Consider the following 27,161-nt stretch of genomic DNA (forward strand, 5'->3'; position numbering starts at 1 on the left):
CAGGCTGGGGATGTTGCTGAAAGAGTAACAAAACCTGTTGAACCACCTGTCATTAGGGATTTCTCCTGGCATGTAGATATTCTTCTGAGCTAAGAAGTGTCATGAAATGCAGAATTCATTTAATTTTGTTTCCAAACACCTCTGACCTTGACCTCCTTTCCCAGAGTTCAGCCTCTTCCTTCTACCAGTCCACTGGTACCCTTTATTCTGTGCTGCTGTTCCTACCTCCCTTCAGGATCCCGTCACTCTACCTGGACTTCATGTGAGGATCGCAGCTAGCTGAGGCCAGATGGTCATGGAATAATCCAATTTAGCTAATTGCCTCTATCCATGGGGAAAAAAACCCTACCTATTCTGGCAGGAGTGGCATTGCCCCATAGCAGGAATTCTTAGAAAAGAAGAAAAATTTCCTAGAATTCCTAAATGGCTGATCTATTTAGCTGAAACTTTTAAATCCCTGGTGACTCTATTGCTAGTCTTCAACAATGGTCCTTAATAAGATGGAGAAAAAATAGGAAGTCTAATTTCTCTTTTAATGCTCTTTGTAGAGGAGTTTTGATGTAGAAAATCAATACTTCTATTCAAAGGAAAGCTATTGAAACAAATAATATTGCTGGTTGGCAGGCTCAGCAGGCTTTTTGCTTTGATTACCTTCTTGCTGATGGTACTGCACTGGTGTTTAGAAAATCCAAAAAAACCCAACTTTTAAGTGCTTTTGCTATGAAACAATTTAAGCAGTTTAGTGTTTGAGATATAACTGAAATAAACTTCAAGAGCAAAGGAAAATACTTTCTTATTTGTGCTAAGAAATATTTGTATTAATGAGCAAATAGATTCTGTATGTCAGTTCAAGGACAGCTGCAGTCCCACATTTTGGGACCCCTTGTTTTAGTTGTTCATGTTTGGAATTTTTCTGAAGTTTGTACTTTACTGAATTCTTAAGATAAAAATATAATACTTGGAATTTTTTTAAGTTACCTTTTAGCCCATACTTAATGAGAGGCATTTTCCTTGTTATATCTGGAACGCAGATTACTCAACGGTCTTTCTTTGTCTGTGCCAGCTCATATAATTCACATTTTTATTACCATGATCAATTGAAACATTTTATTAAAGGTCAAAAGAAAAGAAAAATTGTAAAATTAGATATGGAAATGGATTTGATTAATGATTGAAAGGAAATATGGAAGCAAATGATCCCATTTATTACCTTTTTCTGTTTGATAAGTATCTTTGATTCTAGCTCTATATTTTATTCCTGCTGCTTTGACTATACAACTCTGTTCCTTTTCTCCCTAGCCATGTAAAAACATGGGAGGAGTCTGCATCAAGCTGTGAGTGGGTAAAATGGGTGGTAGCAGGGGCATGTGTCATAGTATTAAACTTGGGCAAGGGAACTTTGTGTGCAGGAGGTTTTTCCTTGAAGCTCTGATTAAGGCCAGGAATTGGCCTTGATGATCCTGATGGGTCCCTTGTAGCTCAGCATATCCTGTGCTTCTGTCTGAGGGCAAAAAATTTATTTAGGTGATTTTAGGATGTCATGGAGCATCCATGGCAGCTGAGGAGGTTGTGCACTTTCTAGATCAGCTCACCTACCAACGTGTGCTTCATGTGATGTCCTCCTGGTCTCTTGCAAACAATTTTTCCCTCCCCTCCAGGAGCCAGAGTGGGTGTTCCTTTAGCTGCAGTTCATTTCCCACCCCTCGAAGAATTCCACCACATACAGTGCATGACTGAGGCAAGAGGCTTGTTAAAATATCACTGCAGTCTGTTTTGTACATGTTGCATCGTTCCGTGCAAGGGAGTGAATGGAATTGCATGGTTTGAGAAATCTCAGGTCTGGAATTCTGGATTTTTGCTAACTCCATTGTAACAGATTGGAACACAAGGAGGGGTTTTTTGTGTGCAATTATACAATACTCCAAATATGTTAACAGGCTGAGGTTGAGAAGATGGATGGGTTCTAAATATATCAGCAGGGAATTATTGAGGGTGTCTCAAGGGGTTATTTTAGAGACAAACAAGACAGCTATTTTGAGCAACATCCATATAACTCCTTTACATGGACAACTCTTCAAGACGTGTCTGATTCACTGATAATTAAAATTATAAATGAGGCTTGTTTGGCCTGAGTGATTATGTTCATGCTCCAGTGACCATGGTCTCTAAGTGCTTGGGCATATAATTAGACCCTTCTTTGACCTTTCAATATCATGTTGACCACATCTAGGCTCTAACAGACCCATAGCCCGGAGAGTTGTTCAAGGCCAGATGGTGTTTTCATGCAAAATTAGTGCAAGAGTTTGCTGCAAAGCTCCTTGCTCCGTGCACAGCAGAAGAATAGATGATTGAAGCAGGGGCTCTGGTTGGATATGATAAAAAGAATAGATGATTGAAGCAGGGGCTCTGGTTGGATATGATAAACTGCAACTGAGCTTACTGAGGGTGAGCTCCTCCTGTGCATCATCCCCCTTCCTGTCCAGCATGCTCCATGCCATTCTAGGTGCTTTCACTTGGAATTTTTGTAACATTTTCCTCTCAGTTCAGCAGCAAGATGAAGGTTTTAATCTGACTGTAGGAATAATGAGTATATTTTACCAGCGATAAACTTTAAGGCAACTCTGCTTATGACAAGGTACAATAATTTGCATGAAGCATCTATGTACTTGATGCGTCCCCAGAAATCATTACCATCCCAAAGAGCAAGAAGAACAGAAGTTTTTCATTCACATGTAATTGTGTTGTGTGGGAGATTGTCGTATATAAAATCCAATTAATAATTCCTTTTCCTGGAATTTCAGTTAGGCTGTTTCTACTTGAAGTGTTCTAAATGTTGATGGTTTTTGTAGTATAAAGGGTCACACTAAGGGAGATGACAAAAGATAGAATACAACAAGTCTGTCAGAAACTGATGAGAATTTCACCAAGGGTGAAGAAGTCAGTCAAGATCAACATTCCCCCAAAATATCCTGATGAGCCTGAACATTCAGAAAGTCATAAATGTTCAGTGTATGAGCACAGCATTTCTTTCAGGTACCCATGAATACAAATATTCATTATGTGAATTATAATAATTATGTAAATTATATAATCATTATGGAAATAAAATGAATAAATAGAATCTAGGGAAAAGTACCTATCAGCTCCACATTTTGACTGCAGCTGTTCCTTAACCTTGCCTACTTAGTAATTCAAGAAATAATTAAACAACCTCTAATATTCCATGCAGTCTTTAAATCTGTGCATAGGAAGGCATGAGACACACGAGTTCTGTACATTCATGGATTTCATGCTAGCAAGGTGACAAGATACTGGACTAAACTGTACCCTAGTGTAGCTTTAGTACTGCTTTACAGAGAATTGCTATTGCCTGGGTTTTTTTCCAAAGTCAGCTGCATTTTCCCTTTAATGCACTCGGGCAGACTTGGGGAATGAAGTCCAGCATTAACATTTTCTGGCAGTGTCTTCATTTTCCACAGGTTCATTTAAATTATTTACATAAATATACATCTTGTGCCCCGAGCCCAGACAAAGTCTGCATTTTATACCTACTGCTGCAGGTAACAGGCCCAAGATGTATTTGGAAGCCCAGAGGAGGAATTATTGAATTTACATACTTTGTGTATGAGGAATGCAAGGGTCATATAAAATAATGAACTGATGCTGACAATATAAAGGAGTATAATACTTTCCTATTATTGATTTTAAACTAGTCTTTTGGTAAACATGTTTACTTCTGAAGTTCCTGACTTTTAACTGTGAAAGAAATTGATGTGGATTTTAGTTTGGGGTTTTTTTTTCTCTTTCTAGTTGGTTTAAATTGGGCTGCTGCACATGATGTTACATGGTGGCAAATTAAGGGTTTTCCGTGTTCTTTTTTGTTGGTTTTACATATAAGTGGGAGAAAGCCACTAACTTAATAGATTTGTAATAGCTTTGTGTGGTTATAAAACAGATGAAGATTTGTGCTCTGTGTTAAGTGCCATTCAGTTTTGTGGGGTGTAATTACATAAATACTTATTATGAGGTCTGACTTGCTCAGAATGATGTGCCTGTTCATGGCATGGAATTGTTTCATCAGTCCTGTTCCTCGTGTGCTGTGATGATTGCTCTGCCAGAAACGTACTTGTAAGCTAAGGAAGTGCTAAAAAGGGCTGAATATACTGTAAATCTTCATTTATGGGGCTTCAGGTACTGGAAAGTATGATCTGATTTAGAATCCTATTTTAATTACTAAGAAAGATTGCTCCCTGTTGTTGCTTAATGACACCTTTCATTCCAGGCCAATGACAGGTTGTGTCACCCACTGTGAAATGAATTTAATGTTCGTGTTTAAGCTGTGTTAGTAGCAAGAAAAGGAAGTTGGTAGGTGAGGGTTGGATTAAGTTCTTTTTTGACTGAGAAATGGGGCAACTGAGAGGTGTTTTAAAGACTTTTATTCTATTTTTAATCTCATGAGAAGGGTGAGACAATATAGGTGTTATAATTCATGCCATCACAATCAGAAGCCAATTAGTTCCTAATTACAAAACACTGTAAGTGTTTCTTGGCCTATCACCTTTAGCCACACCATGCTGACAATTCCTTAAAGCCAATCATCTAAAATGCATCTTTCCTAGTTCTATTTCTCCAGAGTATCTGGTCTTATGTGCAAGGCCATCCTTTGAAACTTGTTTCTATTTCCATTTCTCTCTCAGCAATGTCTGTCCTATTCCATGGCATTTCTAAGTCAGCATTCCTATCTCAAAGTTTGCATAGAGATGCACACTTTGTGAGTCTTCTGTCAGGCTTTGACAATTCTCTACAAACCCATTTCCCAGAGGAGAGCAGCAGAGAGTTGACCTTTTATGTACCTGTATCATCTTCTTTTGGGGATGAGCTTTCCTAGGAAAGATGTGATGGGCAAAGGATGGATGGATATTTCAAAAATATGTGTTAGCTGTGTGCCTGAGGAGCTGTGGTATTCTGGGGAGCTTGTGGAGCTGCAGGTTCAGGGAGCAGAGTGTTAGAGAGATTTGGGCTAGAGTGGCTCAGAGAACACTGATCCTGGCAGTGAGCACCTGAGAAGTTGTTCAGGGTTTGGTGTCACAGTCACATTTTCTGGAAAAATCCCTTCACCCAGGATTCTTCTCCTGGGAAGCTGAGAAGCCTCTGAGGAAAAGGAAAACAATATTATCTCATGTGGTTCTCCTGTGTTTTGCTGCTTTGGAATCTGTTTGGAGATTGTTTATCCACAGGTGATTGTTTCATTGGGTTCTGCTGTGAGTTGTTTTGACTCTTTCGCCAAGCTGTGTCAGACTCTGGAGAGAGTCACCAGTTTTCATTATTATCTTTTTAGCATTCTGTAAGTATCCTTTCTGTATTCTTTAGTATAGTTTAGCATAGTATTCTTCAATATAGTATAGTATCATAAAGTAATAAATTAGCCTTCTGAGAACATGGAATCAGATTCTTCTCTGCCACAGGACACCCTGCAAGTACAATATTTTGGGGTCTGAACCTGTTCCTCAAGGATGGATTTAATTCCCATGTGTTTCTGGTTCTTTTTCTGTCACCTCACATGACTCCAGTCAGCTTGGCTGGCTTTTACTTTGAAAGGGACAATTCCCATTTATTCTGCTGTTGCTCAGGGGAGAGATGTGGCTCAACATAGTGGCCCAGGAAATTTTCAAGCCACTCTGAGAAACAGAAGTTCCAATACAGGAGTTTGTAAAAAATCTGAGTAGGACAACTTATAATATCTTGTTCTAAGATGTTTTGGTTTTTTTTCAACCAATGAATAACCTGGTTTAATTGCCATGTAGTTTCTGTTATACTGTTTCATCCAGTTGTACTGTCATTCAGTTTTTCCAAGTATGAATATTCCCTTTTTGTTACAAAAAGAGGATTAGAAAAAGATGCTGCACAAGTAGAGAGTGCACACCTGCTGTGTTAAGGCCTTGCTGTCTTTGTGGTTACTTGGGAGAAACAGCCCCTCTTCCAAGGCAAGCATATAATGAGCATCTCCTTTCATTTGCTTGTATTTTTACTATTAACTATGAAATCCTGATTTAAATATGAATAGATTTTTTTGGTGAAGTTAAATTTTCCATTTGATTTTTCTATTTGGTCTTTGTTTATGTATTCTCATTTTCTAAGGCAGCTGCTTAGGCTTATACAATACTAGATAATGCTGACTGAACCACCCGTGTTTGTTTGCATTATGCTTTTCTTTCACTCTGCAGCTCCAAAGGACAGGTTGCAGTAAGTGTTCCATTTCCTGATGAGGCTTAAAAGAACTTTGGCTCTCCAATGCATCAGCACATGACTCCTGTTTTACCATGATAAGAAAGTATTTGCCTTTAGGGAAAAGGAAAATGATTGAATGCATGTGTTTTACATTACTTGAACCATGATCATTTTACTGAAACAGGCCAAGACATTAACAAGGGTTTGGCCACGAGGGAATTAAGAGTCAGTCGTGTATCTTACATCCTAGTCAGATGCACTTTATTTTAGCAAAATGAATTCAGAGAAGAAAATACCACTTTAGCATTTACATTGCGGTCAGAAGTAATGAGGAATGAGATGTGGTCATACCAAATTCAGTGCCATTATTCATACAGATTTGAATTTAAATCAAAGGCATGTAAAATTTATATGTGAAACTCTGTTCTTTGTCATGTATTTATTGTGTTATAATTCCTGGGTGATTATTTTAGCCTCCATTTAGATATGAGATTTTTCAGACCTTAGATCACACCCATTCAGTAGCTGTCAAAATTCTAACATTTTGGGTTTTATCTCTGAGGTGTGCCCTGGGCTGTGTCTGTTGCTTATCGTTCATTGAGAATCCGTGTGTCACTCTGCTCCCTGAAAGGCTGGGAAGCCACTTGGTTGGCAGTTCAGATCTTAACCTTGATGTTGTAGCATGATCCTCTGTGCTGGATCAGATGGTCATCCATCCATTTTCCTTCAAACAGCAGCTGAAATTATGCCCTCTTTTACAGCAGGATGCAAGGGGCTGGTTCTGGACCATTTGCTGATATTTTATAAGAAGTTATTCTGTGAAAGAATGAGAATTGTTTGCAGCACTACTTTATAACCTAGGTGCTTCCATAGGCAAAACCGTGCCTGTGGAAAATTCTGAAGTCCTGCCAAAAAAAAAAAAAAAAAAAAAAAAGAATGGCACAATTGACAGTTGCCTTATTGTTTAAAACAATATAAAATAAAAATGAAATTATAAAAATGAATCTTTAGGAGGTGCAATTCAGTCTTTCTCCTGAAGCTGGTAGGGCACTAGTGCTTTATCACAGAATCATTTAGATTGAAAAAACCCTTAAGATGGAGTTCAGTGATGAAGCTGGCACTGCCAAGTCTGCTGTTAATTGGAAATGGTTGCCTCATTGTTTAGAGAATGGTCAGCAGCCTCTTGGAGGCTGCCCTGGGAGTGTCCATGCAGAGCACAACCACTGCAGCTCGAGCCAGCTCTGTGTTCCTGGGCTTCTCTTGGCTTGAGCCCTCGGCCAAGCCCTATTTCAGCATGGATGCTGCTGAGACGCTGAGAAAATGTGTTTTAAGAGCTGAAACCTTTGCAGTCTGTGTGTTTACATTCATTAACCGCATGGAGCAGAGCCTTTGGCTGCTCCTGTCAGTGTGTGCTGATCTTGCACCTCTGCCTGGCTCTGTTGGTGCTTCCCATTTGGTACATTTTGTGCAGCTCTCATGAGAGACCCGATGAGACCACAGCTCTTGGGGATGTTTCCCCATGCATGCCCACAGTTCCACACTTAGATAAGATAGGAACTGTTTAAAACTCCAGCCAGGCTTTCTGGTGGTAGATTTTGGAAGTTTCCAAGGCCTGTCATTTTCCCTGTGGTGTCAGGGTTTCCTGGCAGGGACACAGGAACTTTGGGCCTGTGAAATTAACCTGTGAAATGGAGATTTTCACTGCAACATAAGCTGTCACCCAGGAAAACAGTGTACAATGCATTTGTGAAATGTATGAAAAGAAGTTCAGGAATTCAGTTAATTAACCACATCAGTTTCTTAACGTGATCAATTTTAATTAAACTGAATTTTAATAGAGATCTGTGTAGTCTGTAGAGAGCAATTGCTAATTCTACAAAGCATGTGCTGCTTTTCACTTCAGATTTGCTCCCATCTAATTAATATGGATAGGGCATTAAGCCTTTTTGGACTCTGGTGGTTTTCATTTCATGACTATTAATGATTTTAATGAACTAGACTAATTCAGTAGTTTTCATCCTAGTGTTTCAGAGCTTTGTTCATCACAAATTTCAGGTTTATAATTGGTTTCCAGGTCTTAACAGTGGTCATTGATCAGCTTCAGCAGTTTCTTTTACAACCCACTAGGAACATAAGAAAAGGTTTTAACCCTTTGCTAGCACAAGGGCACATGAGAACTGCCTCACTATCAGAGGAAGAGGATGGGATCTGTGAGTTCACTGAACACTTTGTGTCTGAGTGCAAGCTGTGTAGAGATGTTGCCATTTGAGATGTGAAATGTATCTGAACACATCATTATGTCACACAGTTTACAAGATAGAGGACCCAGTTCTGGTCTTGTGGCAGACATTATACCAATACAGAAGCATCTCAGAGCACATCTCTTCTAACCTGTGTGGTATCTGTGTGGCTGGGAAAAGTGTGGAGACTGCCTGTGCATTCAAAACTTCATCAAAAGACCTTTTTAACTTGTTTGGTGCCTCGTTTGTGTAGCTCAGAAACGTGTCAGAAGTTCACCTCTCTGACTGGCCCAAAGTGTCCTTCTTTCAGTAAATGCCTTTTGTGTGCTGTGTGTTATTACTAATAACAAAACCTCCTTTGGTTAGGATTTTACTCTGCTGTTGACACAAATAAAAATGCATGTATGTTACTTTTACCTTGAAAAACAAAATTTTCAGTAGGGGTTGAGCAAAATACCTTGTACTTGTCAAACAAGTTTTATTGATTCCTACACAAAACATTTCTGCTGGCAGTTCTCATTCAGCAAGCAAAGCCCCTGTTTTTATTCATTCTTTTGGCTACCTGCACTGCCTTTGTGGCCCCTGGGAACCATTGGACAACCAGTTCTGAGGAAGAAAATTATTTCGGGGCTCAGTTTTGAAGCAGCTGGTCGTCTTAGATTTGGGAATTTTATTTTTTTTTTAATTGCCATTTTGTTTTGGATTAGACACTTTGCCAGCTCCACGGAATGCTTTGCTCCTGCTGCAGACACTGTGCTGAGCCATGGAAATAAGCAGCAGCCCTGTGTGCTGGTGTCATGGTGATGGTATTGATGTTTTGTTTTTTGAACATCCTGATCACTGCCCAAGACTGAGTGTGGAAGGCAGGAGAATGTGGTGAGGCTGCTACAGAGTGTGCTCAGCAGTCACCTGGCCATGTGTTTGGACTTTCCCTCAAATGAGCCAGGCAGAAATTGTGCTCTGCAGCTCTCCTGTGCATTTGCATGGCAGCATTTTAATTTCTCTTTCTCATGGGCCATGGACATTTGGAGTCAGTGAAGATGAAGCATTTCACACCAGCAGTTTCCTAAGGTTTATATACATTTCTAGTCTTCGATTATGTGATTTCCAAGTGTTAATAACAGCTTGGAATAACTGGCAGTGATAAATACTGGCAATGTGGAAAAAAAAAAAAAAAGGTGTACATCTTTTCTAGAGGCAGATCAGACACTCCAAATATGAATCTGCAGTAAAGCCTCCACCCAGGAGGTCATAAATTAAGGGTGACAAATAAAGTGTGCTGGGGGTTTTTGCATCCTCATTCAAATTCTCCCAGAAGAAATGACAGCAATGTTGATGTGATACTAGAGGCACATTTTGTGTGCTTACTGCAGAATGGAGCTGGATTTGTGCTGCTTCATCATTCTGGGTTGGTACCATTTGCCCATCATCTACCACTGCACACTGGATAATTGTGTTCAAGTTCTGAATGGATAAGGGCAAGTTACAGGAGAGAGAGGCTTATTATATTCAGAAGATTAAACAATGATCATAACTATTCCTACTGGTCCTATAATCTCTGCAGGCATTAGCATAGGGTTCCCATCCCTTCAGAAAGTCACTTTGCTCTCTGGCAGAAGGATCTCTCTCCTACTGCTGCCAGCTGTAATCTCTGTGCTTGTACCTCAGATGAGAAGATTCTTATCCAACTGCACTGTGGTGTGGAAATGTCTGTTCCAGCACTGATGTGTGAGACTCTATCAGCTGCACTAAAGATCAATTATGCTCTCCAGCTGTTAACCCTGCTTCAGGCTTTGACAGGATTTGGTTCTTAGCTGCCCTCAGACTGTGTCACTTTTTAAAAATATGACAAGAATACAATGTATGGATGTATAAGACCAAATTGTTGGATTGTTAAGCAATAATGGTGAAAAAAATGCTAATGACTTCCATTATTCTCTGAAACAATGCTCTTTTTTACTTGTTTTATTCATTCACCCAGCACTTTTAGCATTTTTAACATTTCTAAAACAGTGCTGTCACAATTAGAGCCAAGAAACTTGAAAGTACCAGGCTCTAGTGAGTAAGGTAGTGAAAGATGGTGAATGGCATTTGACATTTAATAGCTCAGTGTTTTCACTGAAAAGTGAACAGAAACTCTCGTTTTATTTACTTGCTCTTGGTTTGAGCTTATCTGTAGCCCAGCAATCTTCTGTTAGAAAATGCTGAGATGATTGCTTGATGGTGAGGGGGAGTTTTGCCCATTTTGCTTATTAAATTTCAAGGAAGTGGAGTTATCCTTGGGTTTCTACTGAACAGATTTGAAGCCCACTGTAAAAATGCGTAAGAAAACCCTTGTGGACAGAATTAACCAAGCAGAATGGCTGGTTAATTTTGCTGCCTGTGCCTGTTTCTCTCTGTCTGCCCTCCAGGACAGGCTCCTGGGAGGTGAGGAGCATTCTGACTTTGTGATGACCTGCAGCAAGGTTTGCACAACACTATCTGTGTGTGTGTGCCTCAGGCAGGGTTTATTCATTCCATGTGGTTTGCAATGGTTCTGTAAAGTCAGGAATCCCTTTAAACGGGAGGATTAACAGCTGTAAGAAATACAGACATGTAACCATGGTTTATAATCTATTAATTCCCTTTCAGTGAGGAGTGTAAATGTTAATGTGCTGGCATAAAACACATTGACACTGAGGCACCACTGTTAAAGATACTGTATAGGTGAATGTTCCACCTTACAGTGCTCCACAAGAATTGACAGAAAGGTGTTTCAGGGAGAGTGTAAATAAGGATATTAAAAAATTTTATTAGAAAGTTTTAACCATTATCGTTGGTTGGCTAGTAGACCAAAATTATGTTAAAAAACCAGATTCCAGTTTCTTTCAATTAAGTCAAAAGTGTCTCTTTCAGTTTGCAGGCTCTCCCTTGGATATCATGGGAGTGCTGCTGAACACAGTAAAACAAAAGGGACAGCGTGATGGGGACGTATAGGAAATATTTTAGTAAAATTGAACAAACTGCAGTCTGCTATATTTAATGACTTGGCATTGGGATCAGAGGGGAGGAAAAATATTAAAAATTGTACCAGAAATGGACAGAACTATGTTATATCTAATATCTCTATAGAGATATAAAATATATAGTAACATAGCTTTGTGTGTATAATATATATTAGCTATATATATAGTTAATACAGTGAACACAGTGTTGCTGCAAGAGCAAAAGCAGCTGTGATTTAGAAAATGGTCACGTTTGTAATGTCTAGATCCCAGTTTTCCTTTTTCTTTTATCATTGCAGTCAGCATAGTCACAAAAAATAGCTCTCATGATGTCATAAACTTTACTGAAGAAAGCAGTGTCTTTCTTGAATTATTTATTTTACATAAAACATTTATAAAGTGCTACTAGACAACATGGAAGAGCAGTATAGTAAAATCAATAAGCATTAAAATCAGAATGAATTTGGGCACCTCATACATTCTGTGGGATTATTCTTCAACTGTGCTTTATATGTGATTACAAAACACCTTTGTTGCAACCCTCGATCCCGTGGCCACTCTGGGGAGCTCCCAGCATCTGAACAAAGCTGCTGGGCTGTCCTCAGCCAGCTCCCAGCTACTGCCAAGGGGCTGTTTCCCACCTGGGAGCTGCAGGCTGTGGTTTGTGCTGCTTTTGCTGTGCTCCCCTCTCACCCTCAGTGTCTTTCCTGTGCTGCTGAGTGCTGGGATTCTTGCAGAAGATGAGAGTGTGGCACAGGGTTGGCTGGAGCACTGTCCCCATGGCTCAGCATCCACCAGCTGCTGCTGTAGCAGAGTTTTAGGTCCCTAAACTCCCTTGGAACAGCAGGGGAAGGACCCAGGAAATGACCTATTGCAGTGAGCAGTGATTGGTGATGTCAGGTTTGGAAAGATGATAAAATTCTCAGCGTAAGAAATAAACAGCACCTAAGGAGTTCAGATAGTGTGGAAATGAGATTACATAATTTTTATTCTTACAGGATAAATCAAATACCTCTGCAGTTACCTGAACTAATAACATCACACAAATATGGGATTTCTATCAAATAACAAGTGCTCACAGATGACATCGCTGTTGAAAAGCTGAGGATCTGTGTGTACAGGACAGAGGCACTGGATGTGACGGCCACAGTTTGGCAAGTGAAATGAGATCATTGTGTTGCACACCCAAAAACTTGACAGTGTCCCCTCTGGTGTTACTGATGCCTTGTGCAGGCTGCCCTAGAGCAGAGGCTGGGCAGAGCTACAGAACAAAGCAGGGATTCATTCCAAGGATCTCCTCCATGGATGCACCTTGGGCAGCACCAGAGCCCAGCCAGGGCTGCACCCAAGATGAACCCAAATGGCCCCAAAATGCACGAGCGCTGCCGGGGTCTCTCCCTGGGCTCAGCTCTGCTCCATGTGCACATTGCAGTTCAGTGTCCAGTTCCAGCTGCAGCCCCTGCAGTCCCATCCTGCTTGTTTTTCTCTCTGCAGCCCACGGGGTTTGTGCTCTTGGGCTGAGATTGGGATCATTTGTCCTTGGTGCCCAGCTGGAGCAGGAATTGTTTTGTCTCCCTGCTCTGTGCACAGAGCTCACCATGCCCTCATGTGAAGCCCAGACCCACACACTAAAGCAGCACAGAATGTGAGAAATAGAAAAGCTGAAACCTGAGGCATCATCTCCCCCCTGAGGTATCATCACACTTCTGTCATTTTTTAAATTGCTGAGAGGTGCAGCCAGATGTATCTTGGAGAGAGCTTCTTGTCCCTTCACAGTTCTCAGGTGCTTCTCTTCACTTCACCCTCTGCTGGGATGTGTGCCCTGGTGAGGTTTTTGTGCTAGCAGCCCTTGCTGTGTGCAGCATTCCTCATCTGCTGTGTTTCAGGCTGATGTCCCTGGGTTTCCTCGCTCAGTGCAGCAGTTCCCCAGAGGCACTATTGGGAATGCTGTCAACAGGCATTATTCCCAATAATAACTGGCCACAATCATCACCTTTCCCAGTAATGCCCTGACAGATGCTGTGTTCTCTGGTGAGACTTCTTGGCGTGGGATTTGTTGGTTGGGTATAAGAGTTCCCTTCCAGTTTCTAGACTATGAGCCAGCAGATGGAACTCATACCTCTTGTTCTTGGTAATCCTGTTGGCTCCAGATTGCAGTCACAATTAAGCATCTGAAAATAACTTTTTTATTACAGTCTTCAGGTCAGCTGCCAAGGGGAAAAAATGCTAGTAAAAAACTTAGTTTGATTTGGAGCAAATCTTAACTGTTTCTTGTCTCATCTCATGAGAAAAGGAAATTTGAACAAATCATGTGAGGATAAAAAGGAGACTGCTGCTTCACTACTTTTCCCATATAAATTTGTGCTTGGATCTCTGAGAAAATTGACTGTAAGACTAGGCAATAGACTCTTCTTCCTTCTGATGATGGAGGTTTTATTTTGGTTTGGTTTTGTCTCACTAAATATTTATATATTTTGCTCTAACTGAAGGAGCATCGACAGCAGAAACTGAGAGCACATAGGCAGAGGCTGGGTGTGAGTTTGGTTTGTGCAGTGAGAAATGAAGGCTCAGATTTCCCTGAGCAGAGAAATGTATTGAAATGTGTTGGCCTTCCCCTGCTGTTACTGGAAAATGCTGCTTGTAACTGACAAGTAAGAATATTCACCTTCAAAAATGGTTTTTCCCTCTTGAAGATTATTTTGATGGGTTTCTCACAAATTTCCTATTGGTTTTGTCCATGAAGTCTTGGATGACCCAGATTAAACCTCCTGGTAAATTTGATCATTATTTATGTTTTGCATGTGTGTCCTTGCTTGGCTTTTGTTGGTATGATGTTTGTTTTCAAAGAGCATTCTCTGCAGGCCCGTCCTTTCCAGCAACATGAAAAAATGTGGGATTAAAGTGATGTTTTGCCAGATTTTGCAGTCTGTGAGTGTATTGAAGTCTCAACAGATAAAAAATTTCAATTGTGCAGAAGGGGTTTGCTTTTAGAATTGCAAGGGTTTTTCTCCCTTCTTGGAAATCATGTGTAGTACTGGTTTATGTCAAGCATTCTGGGACCCAAAACTGGTACCTGAGTTTGTGAATTTAAAAAAAAAGGCAAAGAAACCCAACCCTCCAAAAACCAAACCAAAAAACCAAACCCCAGATTTCCTCTTTTTTTTTTTTTATAACTGTTTTCTTTTTAGAGTTTCTGTCTTGCATTCTGATTGCTGTGATATTTCTGGACACATTAGCCTGTTGTGTGAGGGTGAAAAGTGGTATTAACTTTTAGAGCTAACTGATCAGCTATTTGTTATTTTAGAGTATTTGCTCTAAATAGTATCTTGTTATTTTTAGAACTTTGTTCTTTCTCAGGTTCTGTGGTTTAGTTATAGCTCACTGACTGGTTGCAAGGCAAATACTTGGAAATTTACTGAAATAATAACTAGAATAAGAAAACCAATTTGTGGACGCTGCAGAATTTATTGTCCAGGTTTGGTTTGAGTTTTGTTGATTTTTGTTGTTGTTATTTTTAAATAAAGCATGTCTGTTCTCTGAACTGAATACACAGTATAGATTTATTATCCAATTAAAAGAATCTTCTGGCTAAATGTTATATATATATATATATATATAAAAGCAAATCTATATATCTATATATATAAGCTTTGCTTTTGGGAGCAGAATAAAGGTGATGTTTTGTGCCTGAAAATACACAGAAGCAGTGGATCCTGTCTTGGAAAGTGTTTTATGCTTATTCTCAAGGTGGTAAAATCTGTTTTGGCATGTGCTGTATGGAGCCAACCACATGATGATAGTTTAGATTTAAATTTAGTGACTCGGGGAATGTGGAGGTGATAACTTGGGAAGAAGTGCTCACAAGTGATTCAGTTTAAATTATGTGGAAGAAGGTGCGTGAACATCAAAGTGTGTCAGAAGGGAAGAATTTAGAAATGTATCAGTTAAGGGTGGATCAATGAAATGAACTGCTCTAAAGACTTTAGGGAGTTGAGTTCATGGAATTGATAAGTGCTCTGGAACTTCAGTTTAAGGAAAATCCAATGAAATGTGCAATCGAGTACCCAGTTACAGAGCATGGACCAGAGTTAAAACATTTAGATCATTTAGGGCCGGAATTAAGGGATGCAACCCATAAACAATCATATTCACTGCCTACCCCAAAACAAGAATTAAGCTAATGCAGATCTGGTGGGAGAACAAATGGGCGTAATTTTGCATTGAATAAATTCAGGTTGAAAACTACTTGTTGAGAATCTGGCACAGCTCTCGAAAAGAAGCACCAGGAGACCGAAGACTTGAGTGGAGCCCAATGTTCTCTTCTAAAGTTTTGCCTAAAAAGAGGTTGGTTGTAAGCTGAGGGTGTACACCAGATGTGAACTGTAAGCTGCCTCTGGTATTTTTCTGCACAATTCTCTATCATGCAGTGCATATAAAATGTGAAACATGAAGGTGTGCTGGATCCTTTGAAGGTTTGCCCTCGAAAAGTGCTTGCTCCAAACCTGCTGTACTTTTCCAATTCACTGCAGTTAGGCTTTGAATTCTGTCCCAAAGCAAGTGAGGCTTAGTTTGCATGGCTTCTTTTGCCTCGGCTGAAAGTGTTCCTTATTTTCCATTTAATGCATGGCAAAGCCTAAGGGGAAGCCAAGTCTGATTACCAGTATTTTACAATAAATGAAATAAATAATTTTACCAAAATATTTATTTTAGCTGAACCACAATATTATATTATTATAATTCAGTATAAATAATGAATTTTATTCAGCTGAACCAAAATATTTATTTTAGCTGGGACCACAATGTGAAAACCAGTATCAAACTGGACAGCTCAGCCCTAGCTGGGGCTGGGTGTGTAGGGGGGACAGGGAAAGGGGGACCTGGAGTCCTGCCTCCCCTGCTTCCCCTCAGAGTTCAAGCAGCTCTGTACCTCTGGCTTTTGTTACACTTCTCTAGGAACTTGCCTGAAATGAATAATAATTAAAAAATGTGCCCGTTCTTTTATGTGAAAATAAGCCAAGTCTGAAAGTGCATAGTCCTGTGTTGGGGTATTTTTATTTTAAAACCCGCTTCATGCTAAAAATTAAAAATCCATTACAATAAGCAGGAAGAGTCATTGGTTTAAATTCAATATTTTGTTTAGTTGATGCATAGAAATGCCCAGATTCCCAGTATCTAGGAAATCAACATAATAGATCCAGCACACCTTCATGTTTTATATTTTGGGAACCCAAGGGTTGTATATTTTGTAAACATATTTAAAATCAATAGTAGCAAAGCTACTATAGAGGATATAACCCATAAAAGAGAAAATACTGTCTACCCAAATTATTTTAGCTAGGCATATGAGAACTTGGAAATTCGCTTTAAGGGCTGTGTAGTTAAACACTTTTTAAATGTGCTGCTTAATTTTTCCTCACATTGTAATTCATTGTTGGCCTTTTCTGCAGTGAATTGTTGGGATTAACCAATAAATCAGCAGAAAAGACATGCCAATTTCCTCAACAGTTGACAAATTACAGTGTGGGCAAAGTACTGTATGTATTATTTATTTTTTTTTAAATTTATTTCATGAGGAAGGCTAACATTCAGATGCCCCAAACCCATGCTTGTTTTATTTGTTAATATTGCATTTAATGATGTTCCACTTATCTCAGGTAGCATTTGTAAATGTTTTGCTAATAGTCATTATCAATATTAAAGTAATACAAGTAATACATTTGTGGATATTTACTTAAAACTAGTATTATTTGGGAATAGAAGATTTGTAATGATAAGATTTTTCTTCCTAGAACTTAATTTTAATAGAAGACCTTTGAATTGAGTGTATTTTTTCAGAATGCATAAAGCAAAATTTGGGGATTGAATACTGTAGTTCTGAATTATTTAAATACTTGCATTCTGGTTTCCACATTTATTATTTCCTAGTGCTTTGGGATTGTAGCCCTGCAGTCAGACTAGGCAGGGTATCTGCTGTGCACAAATCCTGCATCTGTATTTACAAATAGGTTTTTAGCAGGCCATTTGTAAGTAGCACTTGATATGTGGGAGAGTGACAAATAATCATGCAAATTAGCCCCTTAATTGTGCATTACCTTGGATTTCTCCATTCTTTACTCTCATTGCCTGCAAAGGTTAAAACAATAAACACAATCCCTCAGGATTATGGGCTGTTTGGTCTTTATCATAGCAAACCTATTGTTTAAGGCAAGCTTTTGTGAAGTGCTCAGAAAGTGTGAGTGCAGAGAGAACGTCCCTGACCTTGGCCATGTAGTACAGCTCCTGGAACTGTGTTAGCTTTCATACTGCGTGATGTATGAGCAGCCTTCTGAGGAGGCTGGAGGCTGAAAAAGAACCACTCCTGCCACCCCTTCAGTGTCTGAGCTCAGCTGATCCTGGGGAAGGCTGGACAGAGCTAAAGAAAAAAGATTCATTCCAAGGATCTCCTCCATGGATCCACCTTGGGCAGCACCAGAGCCCAGCCAGGGCTGCACCCAAGATGAACCCAAATGGCCCCAAAATGCACGAGCGCTGCCGGGGTCTCTCCCTGGGCTCAGCTCTGCTCCATGTGCACATTGCAGTTCAGTGTCCAGTTCCAGCTGCAGCCCCTGCAGTCCCATCCTGCTTGTTTTTCTCTCTGCAGCCCACGGGGTTTGTGCTCTTGGGCTGAGATTGGGATCATTTGTCCTTGGTGCCCAGCTGGAGCAGGAATTGTTTTGTCTCCCTGCTCTGTGCACAGAGCTCACCATGCCCTCATGTGAAGCCCAGACCCACACACTAAAGCAGCCCAGAATGTGAGAAATAGAAAAGCTGAAACGTGAGGCATTATAGGCACATCAAAAGGTGGCAGTGCTGGAGCCTATTGCAACATTTGGGGACTTGTCAGAGCTCCAAAGCTGCAGGCTCTGCCTGGGGAGCTCCTGTGGGGCCAGAGAGGTTCCGGCACAGCACTGCCTGTAGGTGCTGTTATAGATTTATATTATAATATTGGCTTTTTGCAAGTATTAAAGTGCATGCTATATGTATCATGTTAAAGTAACTTTGGTATAGTTTTTTGTCAGATTAAGCCCTTTTCTGACCTAGAGATGGGGCAACTGAGAGGTGTTTTAAAACTTTGATTCCATTTTCGGTCTCAGTGAAGGGTGAGACAATACAGATGTTATAATTCACGCCATCACAACCAGAAGCCAATTAGTTCCTAATTACAACACATTATAAGTGTTTCTTGGCCTATCAGCTTTAGCCACACCATGCTGACAATTCCTTAAAGCCAATCATCTAAAATGCATCTTTCCTAGTTCTATTTCTCCAGAGTATCTGGTCTTATTTGCAAGGCCATCCTTTGAAACTTGTTTCTATTTCCATTTCTCTCTCAGCAGTGTCTGTCCTATTCCATGGCATTTCTAAGTCAGCATTTCTATCTCAAAGTTTGCATAGAGATGCACACTGTGTGAGCCTTCTGTCAGGCTTTGACAGTTCTCAGCAAATCTATTTCTCACATTTCCCCCTCTCTCTTGAACAGAAAAACCTTTTTTGATGATTTTATCATTTGTTGTGTACAGTGAAGTACATGAGGTATTATTACTAATATTGTTTCTATAACAATCAATGCATATTTACCTATTTTGTAAAGTTTTTTCTGTTAAAGAAACTTACACATAGTAGTGAAATAGCTGATAGGAGTATGCTTATGTTAAACTGCCTGCTTGGTAGGGATAACATCCACTGAACACAGGATGAGGACCCTGATACTTATATGCCAATTATGAGCACTCACTGTTGGTAGAAAACATGGACCAAAGCCCAAAACTGGAGGTGATAAGACTGGATTAAAACCACAGCCATGACATGTGCATGCTCTGAAAAGGTGGAATTGAGGAGCAGCCATGCTAAACAGTTCTTGGAAGATGTAAACTAGTTTGGGGAAAAGTTTAAAAATGCGTTATTGTTTATGAATATGCAACCCTGCCCTGTCACTCCTCCATGGCTTAGCTCACCTGGGGAGGGATGAGGCAGTGCTTTGGGAATACTGTGCCTCTTTTTGATGTCTTTTGTTAAAAAGTATTTCAACTTCAAATCTGATTTCAGTCCAAAGTGCTGTGATTTCTCTGTGGTGGTGGGCTGAAGTCTTAGCCCTCTTCTGGACAGGGAAAGTTCTGGGAAGGGCAGAGGGCATGTGGGAACAAAAAATGGAGATGGAGCCATGGGGAAGTACTTCCAGCATCCTAAAACCTAATTTCTGTTTTGCTCATTTAAAATCCTTTAGAGAACGTGGCTAGGTCGGTATTACTTTGAAACTATGTTTATTTAGCTGTGACAAATATGGTCTGGATTTAAAACCAAACTGCACTTCCTCCTACGTAGAGGGGTATTTTTATTTGGTGCCCAAAAAAGCGGGCTCCAAATAAAAATACCCCCCCTAGGTGGGAGGAAGAGGAGCTAATGAAAGCTTTGTTGGTTGTGGGAAGGTGACTGGCTTGCTTCTGAAGCTGCAAGATCTTTGTGGACACACTCATGTGGGTACCAAACAAATCCTTGTGGGATGGATTCATCTGCCATACTGGCATTAATTATAGCTGTGGGTAGGGTAGTGTGAATTAACAGCACTTGGGCTTTACATCCAAACTGCAAATGATCAGCTCCACTCTGTTGTGAGGAGCTGGAGCTGCGTTTCTGGGTTAACATCAGGGTGTTTGAAACTTGGCTGGAGGTGTCTGTGGCACCTTTTAAAAGCTGGCTTGCACACAGTGTGTGAGAAGCAGGATAGCACCAGTCAAGCTTTCTGTTATAACCTCTGCAACTGGAGCCTCTAAGGCTCTAGTTTTGGTTTTAGTTTTTTAAGGGATGCAGTTTTACAGTTCCTGGCTGCTGGAAGTTGGGCTGGCTCAGGTGGCTGCCGGGCTGGGCTGCTCACTCACACCCCCCTGTGCTCACACAGGTTTTGGGGTGCTGCTCCTCCAGGGAGTGTGGCCCTGGTCACCCTCCACCTCCAGGCAGCAGAGGAGACAAAGACCCTGCTCTTTGGGGTGGAGAGAGGGGAGATGCTCTGCCAGCACAGCCTCAGCCCTGGGAAACTTCCTCTGCCACTTCTTCCCTGGCTCCTGTGTTTGCCATTGAATTCAATTATTTTAACATTTATTTATTCAATTATTTTAACATTTATATATTCAATTATTTTAACATTTATACATTAAATTTATAAAAACCTTTTATTTGTTTAATATTATGGTATTTCAGCTAACGGTTCCTTTTTGGTTTTCCCCAGTGTTTCAAAATCAAGCTTCAGAAAACTGTTAGGGTGAAGGAAGTTTCCTTTCTCTGTGTCCTTGTTTCTGTAGGCACTCTGCCTCCTTCATAACAGAAGTATTATTTACCTGTCTTAAGAATATTTTAAGGGAGAACCCAACAAATAAAAAAATAAATGCTTCTTTAGTTTTGGTGGCAATTTACAGAAATTGCCAATATTCCAATATTTCTGAATACAAATATTGTGTACAATTTCAAATAAATATTGTGTACAATTTCAAATAAATATTGTGTACAATTTCAAATAAATATTGTGTACAATTTCAAATAAATATTGTGTACAATTTCAAATAAATATTGTGTACAATTTCAAATAAATATTGTGTACAATTTCAAATAAATATTGTGTACAATTATAAATAAATATTGTGTACAATTTCAAATAAATATTGTGTACAATTATAAATATCGTATACAATTACACATACAAATATACAATACAAATATTTCTGAAATCACTTTTGGCAACACTTTTTCTTCTGTAAACCAAAAAAAAAAAAAGGCATCACACCAAGAAAATATAGGAATGTGCAGTTGACATCTTTCTCTTTTGCACCACTGGTAATACATGATGAGGAATGTAGTTTGTATAAACAGTCACAGATGGAGCTTCAGTTTTACTATTAGGATCTCTCATAAAGCACTAATTACTTGGCTTAAAGAAAAGCACTAGGGGAAAAAAAAATGGGCTTTGTGGATCAGAAAGCTGGAATCTGATTTGAAGTTTCTGTTTCATAATTACCTGCACCTTTATTTTGGTTTGGGTCATGCCATGACCCAAAAGCCTCTGAAAATAAATAGTTCCATTTACAGACTTCAAAAGTTTTATCTGAGTTTATCTAAACTTACAGGAGGCAATAATTTAAATAACCTGCCAATTTCAAGGCAACATTTCAGTGTTGTTCTTACTGCAGTATTCTGTCAGAAAAGAGATTATTTTCTTGCCCCTTGTTTCCCATCAGGCACATGTCAGAAATAAGCTCTGGACCAAAATAAAACAGAGGACTGTCTCCCCAAAAGTTTGCATGTTAGGACAGGACCCAGGTTTGTGGTCGTGCTGGGTGAACTCAAAGAGGCAGCTGCATTTACTGTTTGCATTTTGAAATCAACAGCCTCTTAAGCATGTGGGTCATTTAGAACTAAGGTGATAAAACTTTAGTCTCCAATTGTGGAAGTTTTTTTCTCTGTTAAATTTCTCCACTGATGGTACCAGCAGTCTTTTCAGTGTCTGGAAAAGGACACAAAAAGTCTGCAAGTCATTGCTGTGATTAAATCATCTTACAGAGTGGGTTACCCTAAAACACCTCAAACGTTTTTTGCATTTCAGTTTGAAAGATGGGCATCCTTACTTGCAGTGGCAGGAGAAAGTTTTATACCTCTTTCAAGGCTCAGTTGGGTTTTCTCTGCCTGCTGAAGTTTGGATACAAAGCCTTAGAGTTCCAAAAATTCAACCTGCTTCTGGGATTTGTCCTTTAGTGCTTTCAATTCCCAATTGTGTGACTCTCTCGATTAGGATGATGTCATATCTGTGTGTGTGCTAATAATTTATTATTAGGGATTAATAATTGCTATGGAGATTCATCCAAGAATAATGATGATTGGAAAAACATTAATTAAAGTCAGGCTGAGAGCACTGGCTAGCAGCATTAGATTTCCAGGCCTTTGATTTCAGGTACTTTGGCTCTATGGGTCTACGTTTTTCTACATCTGTCTCTAATCAGATTTTCCCTAATTTTTAACCCTCTGGTTTTAAAATTCCATGGTCTTGTTCAGTGTGTTAAATAAAGGTTGTTTTCTATATACAAATGTATACTGAGGAAAATTTAATTTAATACAGTACTTTAAGTGAATGCTGCAATTTTAGGGTATTAATACTAGAACATTTGGAACAATATTCTGAATTGAGTGGGGTTTGCTGATGGGTTAGTTTATGGTTTGGGGTTTTTTTTTTTTTTGGGGGGTTTTTTTATTATATTCTTTTTCTCCTAAGGGGAAAAAGGCTTTTTGTTCTTAGACCAACATTTGTCTGAAGAATAAGAGTAATGAGTATCTGAGAGTGGAATGTGGGTGAGATAATGTGACACACCAATGACATTTTCATTTAAAAATATTTTAATGAGAACAGGAAACAAAAGAGGGGGAAAAAGCCTGTAGGCTCTGATGCATTGTTCATTATCAGAAAGTACAAATATTTACTTTGGTTTGTGGCTCTATCTATGTATCTAATCTAATCTATCTGTTTTCCCCAAACAATCTTTAAAGAGGTGCATATTTTTTTTAATGGGATATAAGCAGCACAGAACATAAAGGTAAAGTAAGCCTTTGGCTTAAGTGAGGTGAGCTGCTCCTATTCTTTGTTCTGCTGGAGACTCTCAATAGGAGCAGTTTTTAGCCATTTTGACAGTTTGTTGAAATACTGTGCAATTGAAAGGCGCTGGGAAATGTAATGTGCTGCATTTCAATATGCATTTGTATCACCTTTTTGTTTATGGCAGCAAAAGCTATGTCATTAGAATGAAAATAAAATATTTAAAAAAAGGAAGGAGCAGGCATCTGTTGATCTATACTGGGGGGACTGTTGGCTGGAGTTTATGCACTCTACGTTTTGGTTTGAAATCAGTCAAAATCTTCTTTAAGTTTTTGCAAAGTCATCTTAGCCAACAAGAGCCTGAGAGGGTCTTTCAAAGCAGTGAATATTTGTTGTACATCTCAGAGCACTTACACAATTAATCATTCCCTGAAAAATGTTTTGAATTTTTGCCAGTGCTTATATTGGTGCAGAGCCAGTGCAGAAACCATCTAAGGGTCCTGATGTGTAAAACTTGGAGTGTGTAATAGAATTTGGGAATCAGGGAAAGGTCTGGGTTTGCATTCAAGTGATATCAACCCAGAGCCAGATAAGAAGGAGGGGCAGGCTGGAACAAGACTGGAAACAATCTCTCCTCCCTCTCTCTCTTTCCAGCTGTCACCTGATGGCTCAAAACACTTCCCTTCCTTCACACTGTACCTGAAATCTGAAGCCGTTCGTGTTCCAGTCTGTAAATGCAGCAGAGAATGAGATGTGGGAGTGCCTTGTGTGGGGGTGTGTTTAAACCAAAACAGTACTTGATCTTTGGCTTGCACTCTCATAGTCCAGATGGGTAAGGACATCTTCTTTCACTGACATCCTTTCTGCTCTGAGTGCAGGGACCCTGAGGTTCTAGCAAATATCAAAAACCCCTCTGGAATCATCCCTGACAGTAACAAACAATTTAAAATAAGCAAAGACCTTCATGAAACACTTGAAGCAGCACCCACAAATGCAAGTTTCAGATACCTCTGTGTGCTGCTTCAGCTTCCTCTGCCAACTCAGTGTCTTGGTGTCCTTCTGACTTTTGCTGTAGAGTCTCCGAAAATGGAGCCCAACAGCATCACACCAATGTTAGGCAAAAAAAAATAGGGCATGGAGAACTTCAGCCCAGTATAATTTTTATTTCTGGCTTTAGGTGACTTAATAATCATAAAATTATTTTAGAAGAATTACAGAATAATATACAGAGTTATTACAGAAGAATAACCTCATAAAATCCTGACTTAGCAATATATTGCTTGCTTATTTTGAAAGAAAGCCCAAATTACATTTTATCTACAGAGAGAGGCAGAAGGGAATGGAAAGGTGTGCCTGGATTTTAATGTCCTTAGCTCAGAGTCTAGAGTTCTGTTGTTTTAATACTTTTTTAATTCAGAAGTATACTTAAATGAAAATCCATTAGCTAGACTCATTTTCCTAACATAAATAATGACATGGTTTTTTTCTGTGTCTGATCACACAAGTTGTGCCACAGGGAGAATTTACCTTTTTAAATTAACCAAGTATTTCTGTGCAGTGAACTAGCTGAGAAGGGCTGAAGTTCATAAAACATAATTGTAGTGGGAGAGTTAAAGGCAACTTATTTTATCTTTTTGGCAAGTAAACACCAGACTTTATTAAACATACAGGGACAGTGCTCCACGTATGGAGGAAATGACATTTATCCTGCAGATGCAGAAGATTAATTCTGCACCTTCCTCAAAGGAGTGGAGTTCACTGGTGAGCAATTAAAACTGTAAAACCAGAAACTGTAAGAGAACATTTCATGGCACTAATCAGAAGAGAGGGGGAAAGACAAAAAAAAAAAGAGTAAAAATAGAAGATTTACTCTCTGTGTGTAGAAGGTAAAAAAACAACAACAACAAAAACTCAAACTAAAAGCAAACCACATTTACTATATAGGGGTTTATATATTATGTGGCGTTAGGGAAAGGTTCACAGTACTAAAGATTTGGAGTTTCTTGATCCTTAAGTCTTGGACATGTCAGGAGAGTCTTGGCTTATATCAGGCCAATGACTTTGTTCCCCACCTTGACATTTGGGTTGGCTGAAATCTTCCTTATCCAAAGGCTCAATTTCAGGCTTATGTTGCTTCAGTTCAAAGCATCTCTAGGGTTGAGTTTGGGATAATTTTCTGCTTTGCTGTTGCTCCGTTCACAGTGAATATTTTCTCTAGAGACCATTCCCAAAAGTTCTTACAGTTGAGGGAGGGAAGCTTTGTTTGTTACTTTGTTGTGTTTGATAGTGGTTTCTGCATTATGGATGATTAAATTAGGGTATTTTAGAACTAATGCTTCTAGAATCAGAGTAGTTTACTGAAATTTCCTAGTTATATCAGTTGAGTTTTGATTTGCAATATAGATTTGAATATTGCAGTATTGGTAGTGCTGCAGTGATGATCTTCTAGCAGACAGGCAAATCACTCCAGAGGAAACCAAATAACCTTGAAGCCTGCAGGCCTAGGCACCAAAAGTGTCCCTGGGCTGTTCAGGAGATAAGATTGTAGCTATGCCAGGCAGTTAATGCTTTCCAGCAGGCTTTAATTATCTTATTATTATTTATTTATTTTATTCTTGAAACTTATCAAAGGCTTCAAAGGGGAAAGATGAAAAAAATGAAAAGATGAGATGAAAAAAAAGTTCTTTGGTGCTGCAGTTTTGCTGTCATGTGAGAGCTGCAGAAGTGTGCTGATCCAGATTGAGATCAGAGAGATTGACTGGAGACTGTCTGATTACAGCCTGGATACCTGTTTTAACTACATTGGTCTAGAAACCATTCAGATCTATAAACCACACCAGGCTAAATTGATTTAAGTTTCTCTTAAACTGATTTAAGATAGACTGCACCAGGGACTGGCACAGATTTAACTAAATCTGTTTCTAAACCACTCGGGTTAACTCAGTGCTCAGACTGATATAAATCAACCTTTGAATACAGAAGTTAAAAGGTCCATGTTTTACAGTTTTTTACGTTGTTCATTTGACTCATCTGGGCACAAATGTTGACTGTACACAACTATTTCATTAACAGTGAGCAGAATGGAACAGGAGTCACAATTTTCTTTAAATTGAACTAATATTTGAAAAAGGACATATTGGAGATGCATATGACAGTGCTTTCTGCTGAAAGCCTGAGAAGGCTGAAAAGACACTGGATGATAATGAAATTGTATTTGGATCTTTTTTCCATAAAATGAAGTAGTCATTCTAGTGTGCGAAGTGCTATAATTATAAAGCAATTTGCCACCCTTAATGGGAGGACTTTTATTTCATAAAATATTAACAAAATATAATATCAGTGCAATAGGTTAGGAACAGTCTTATTTTCCTCCATAAAAAGTCAATTTGTAACCACTGCAGACTGTCTTTCTCCGAATGACTATATTAGGGTAACTGATCCTTTTATAGAAGTATTGAAAGATTAGCATTAAAATAATCACAACAGCTATCTCATTTACCTTTCTACTTTGTAATCAAATATTTCTCACTGTCTGCCTCTCTAATTTAGAGGCTGCTGTTGTTTCTGAAGATGATTGGCCAAGGGAAGCAGCATTTAAACAGTGCCTGAGAAAGGTAAAAACATTTGAGACAAAACTACATCTAGGAAGGGTTATCAGCCAGACAACATGGCCCCATGTCCTAGTTTGCTTAAAAAAGCATTTGTATTCAGCAATCAAGTAAGGAAAAATTAACCTTCTTTTTCCACAGTAAAGGGAGAGGAAAGAAAGTCAGGGAGCTTCTGTAATTATGGAATAATCAGGATTTCAGCTCTGATCTAGGCAGCTGCAAAGCATATCTATCATGTGAAGAAGAAAGGACTGGAGATGGCAGAATTAACCAAGCCTTAATGGATTCACTTTCATTTCCTCTCTTTGTTACTATTTTTAATTAAACAGATGATCTTTTTTTTTCTTTTTCCTTTTTTATTTTTTCCTTTGCTGCTGTAACTTGCACCATTCTGGTGTCTACTCAAGCAGCACATGATCAACTCCTAGGAAAGTCATTAATTGTGTTAATTTTGATAGTGCTTCAAGAAATGGAACTCTGAGTAGTTGAG

At 39.2% G+C, this 27,161-nt stretch overlaps 1 long non-coding RNA gene across 2 annotated transcripts in view; it reads left to right on the top strand.

Moving 5' to 3' along the window:
* Positions 1 to 20,845, top strand: part of LOC135303837 (uncharacterized) — a 28,084-nt gene extending 7,239 nt beyond the window's left edge. The window contains exon 3 of one of the 2 annotated variants that reach the window (XR_010365228.1): positions 20,388 to 20,845. This is a non-coding gene — a long non-coding RNA (uncharacterized LOC135303837). Of the gene's footprint in view, positions 1 to 1,299; positions 1,410 to 20,387 lie in introns of those variants that run through there. The other variant, XR_010365227.1, reaches the window with a different exon arrangement.
* Positions 20,846 to 27,161: the final 6,316 nt, after the last annotated feature.

Source organism: Passer domesticus, chromosome 6 (assembly GCF_036417665.1).
Source record: "Passer domesticus isolate bPasDom1 chromosome 6, bPasDom1.hap1, whole genome shotgun sequence".
In the NCBI taxonomy this organism is placed as follows: domain Eukaryota; kingdom Metazoa; phylum Chordata; class Aves; order Passeriformes; family Passeridae; genus Passer; species Passer domesticus.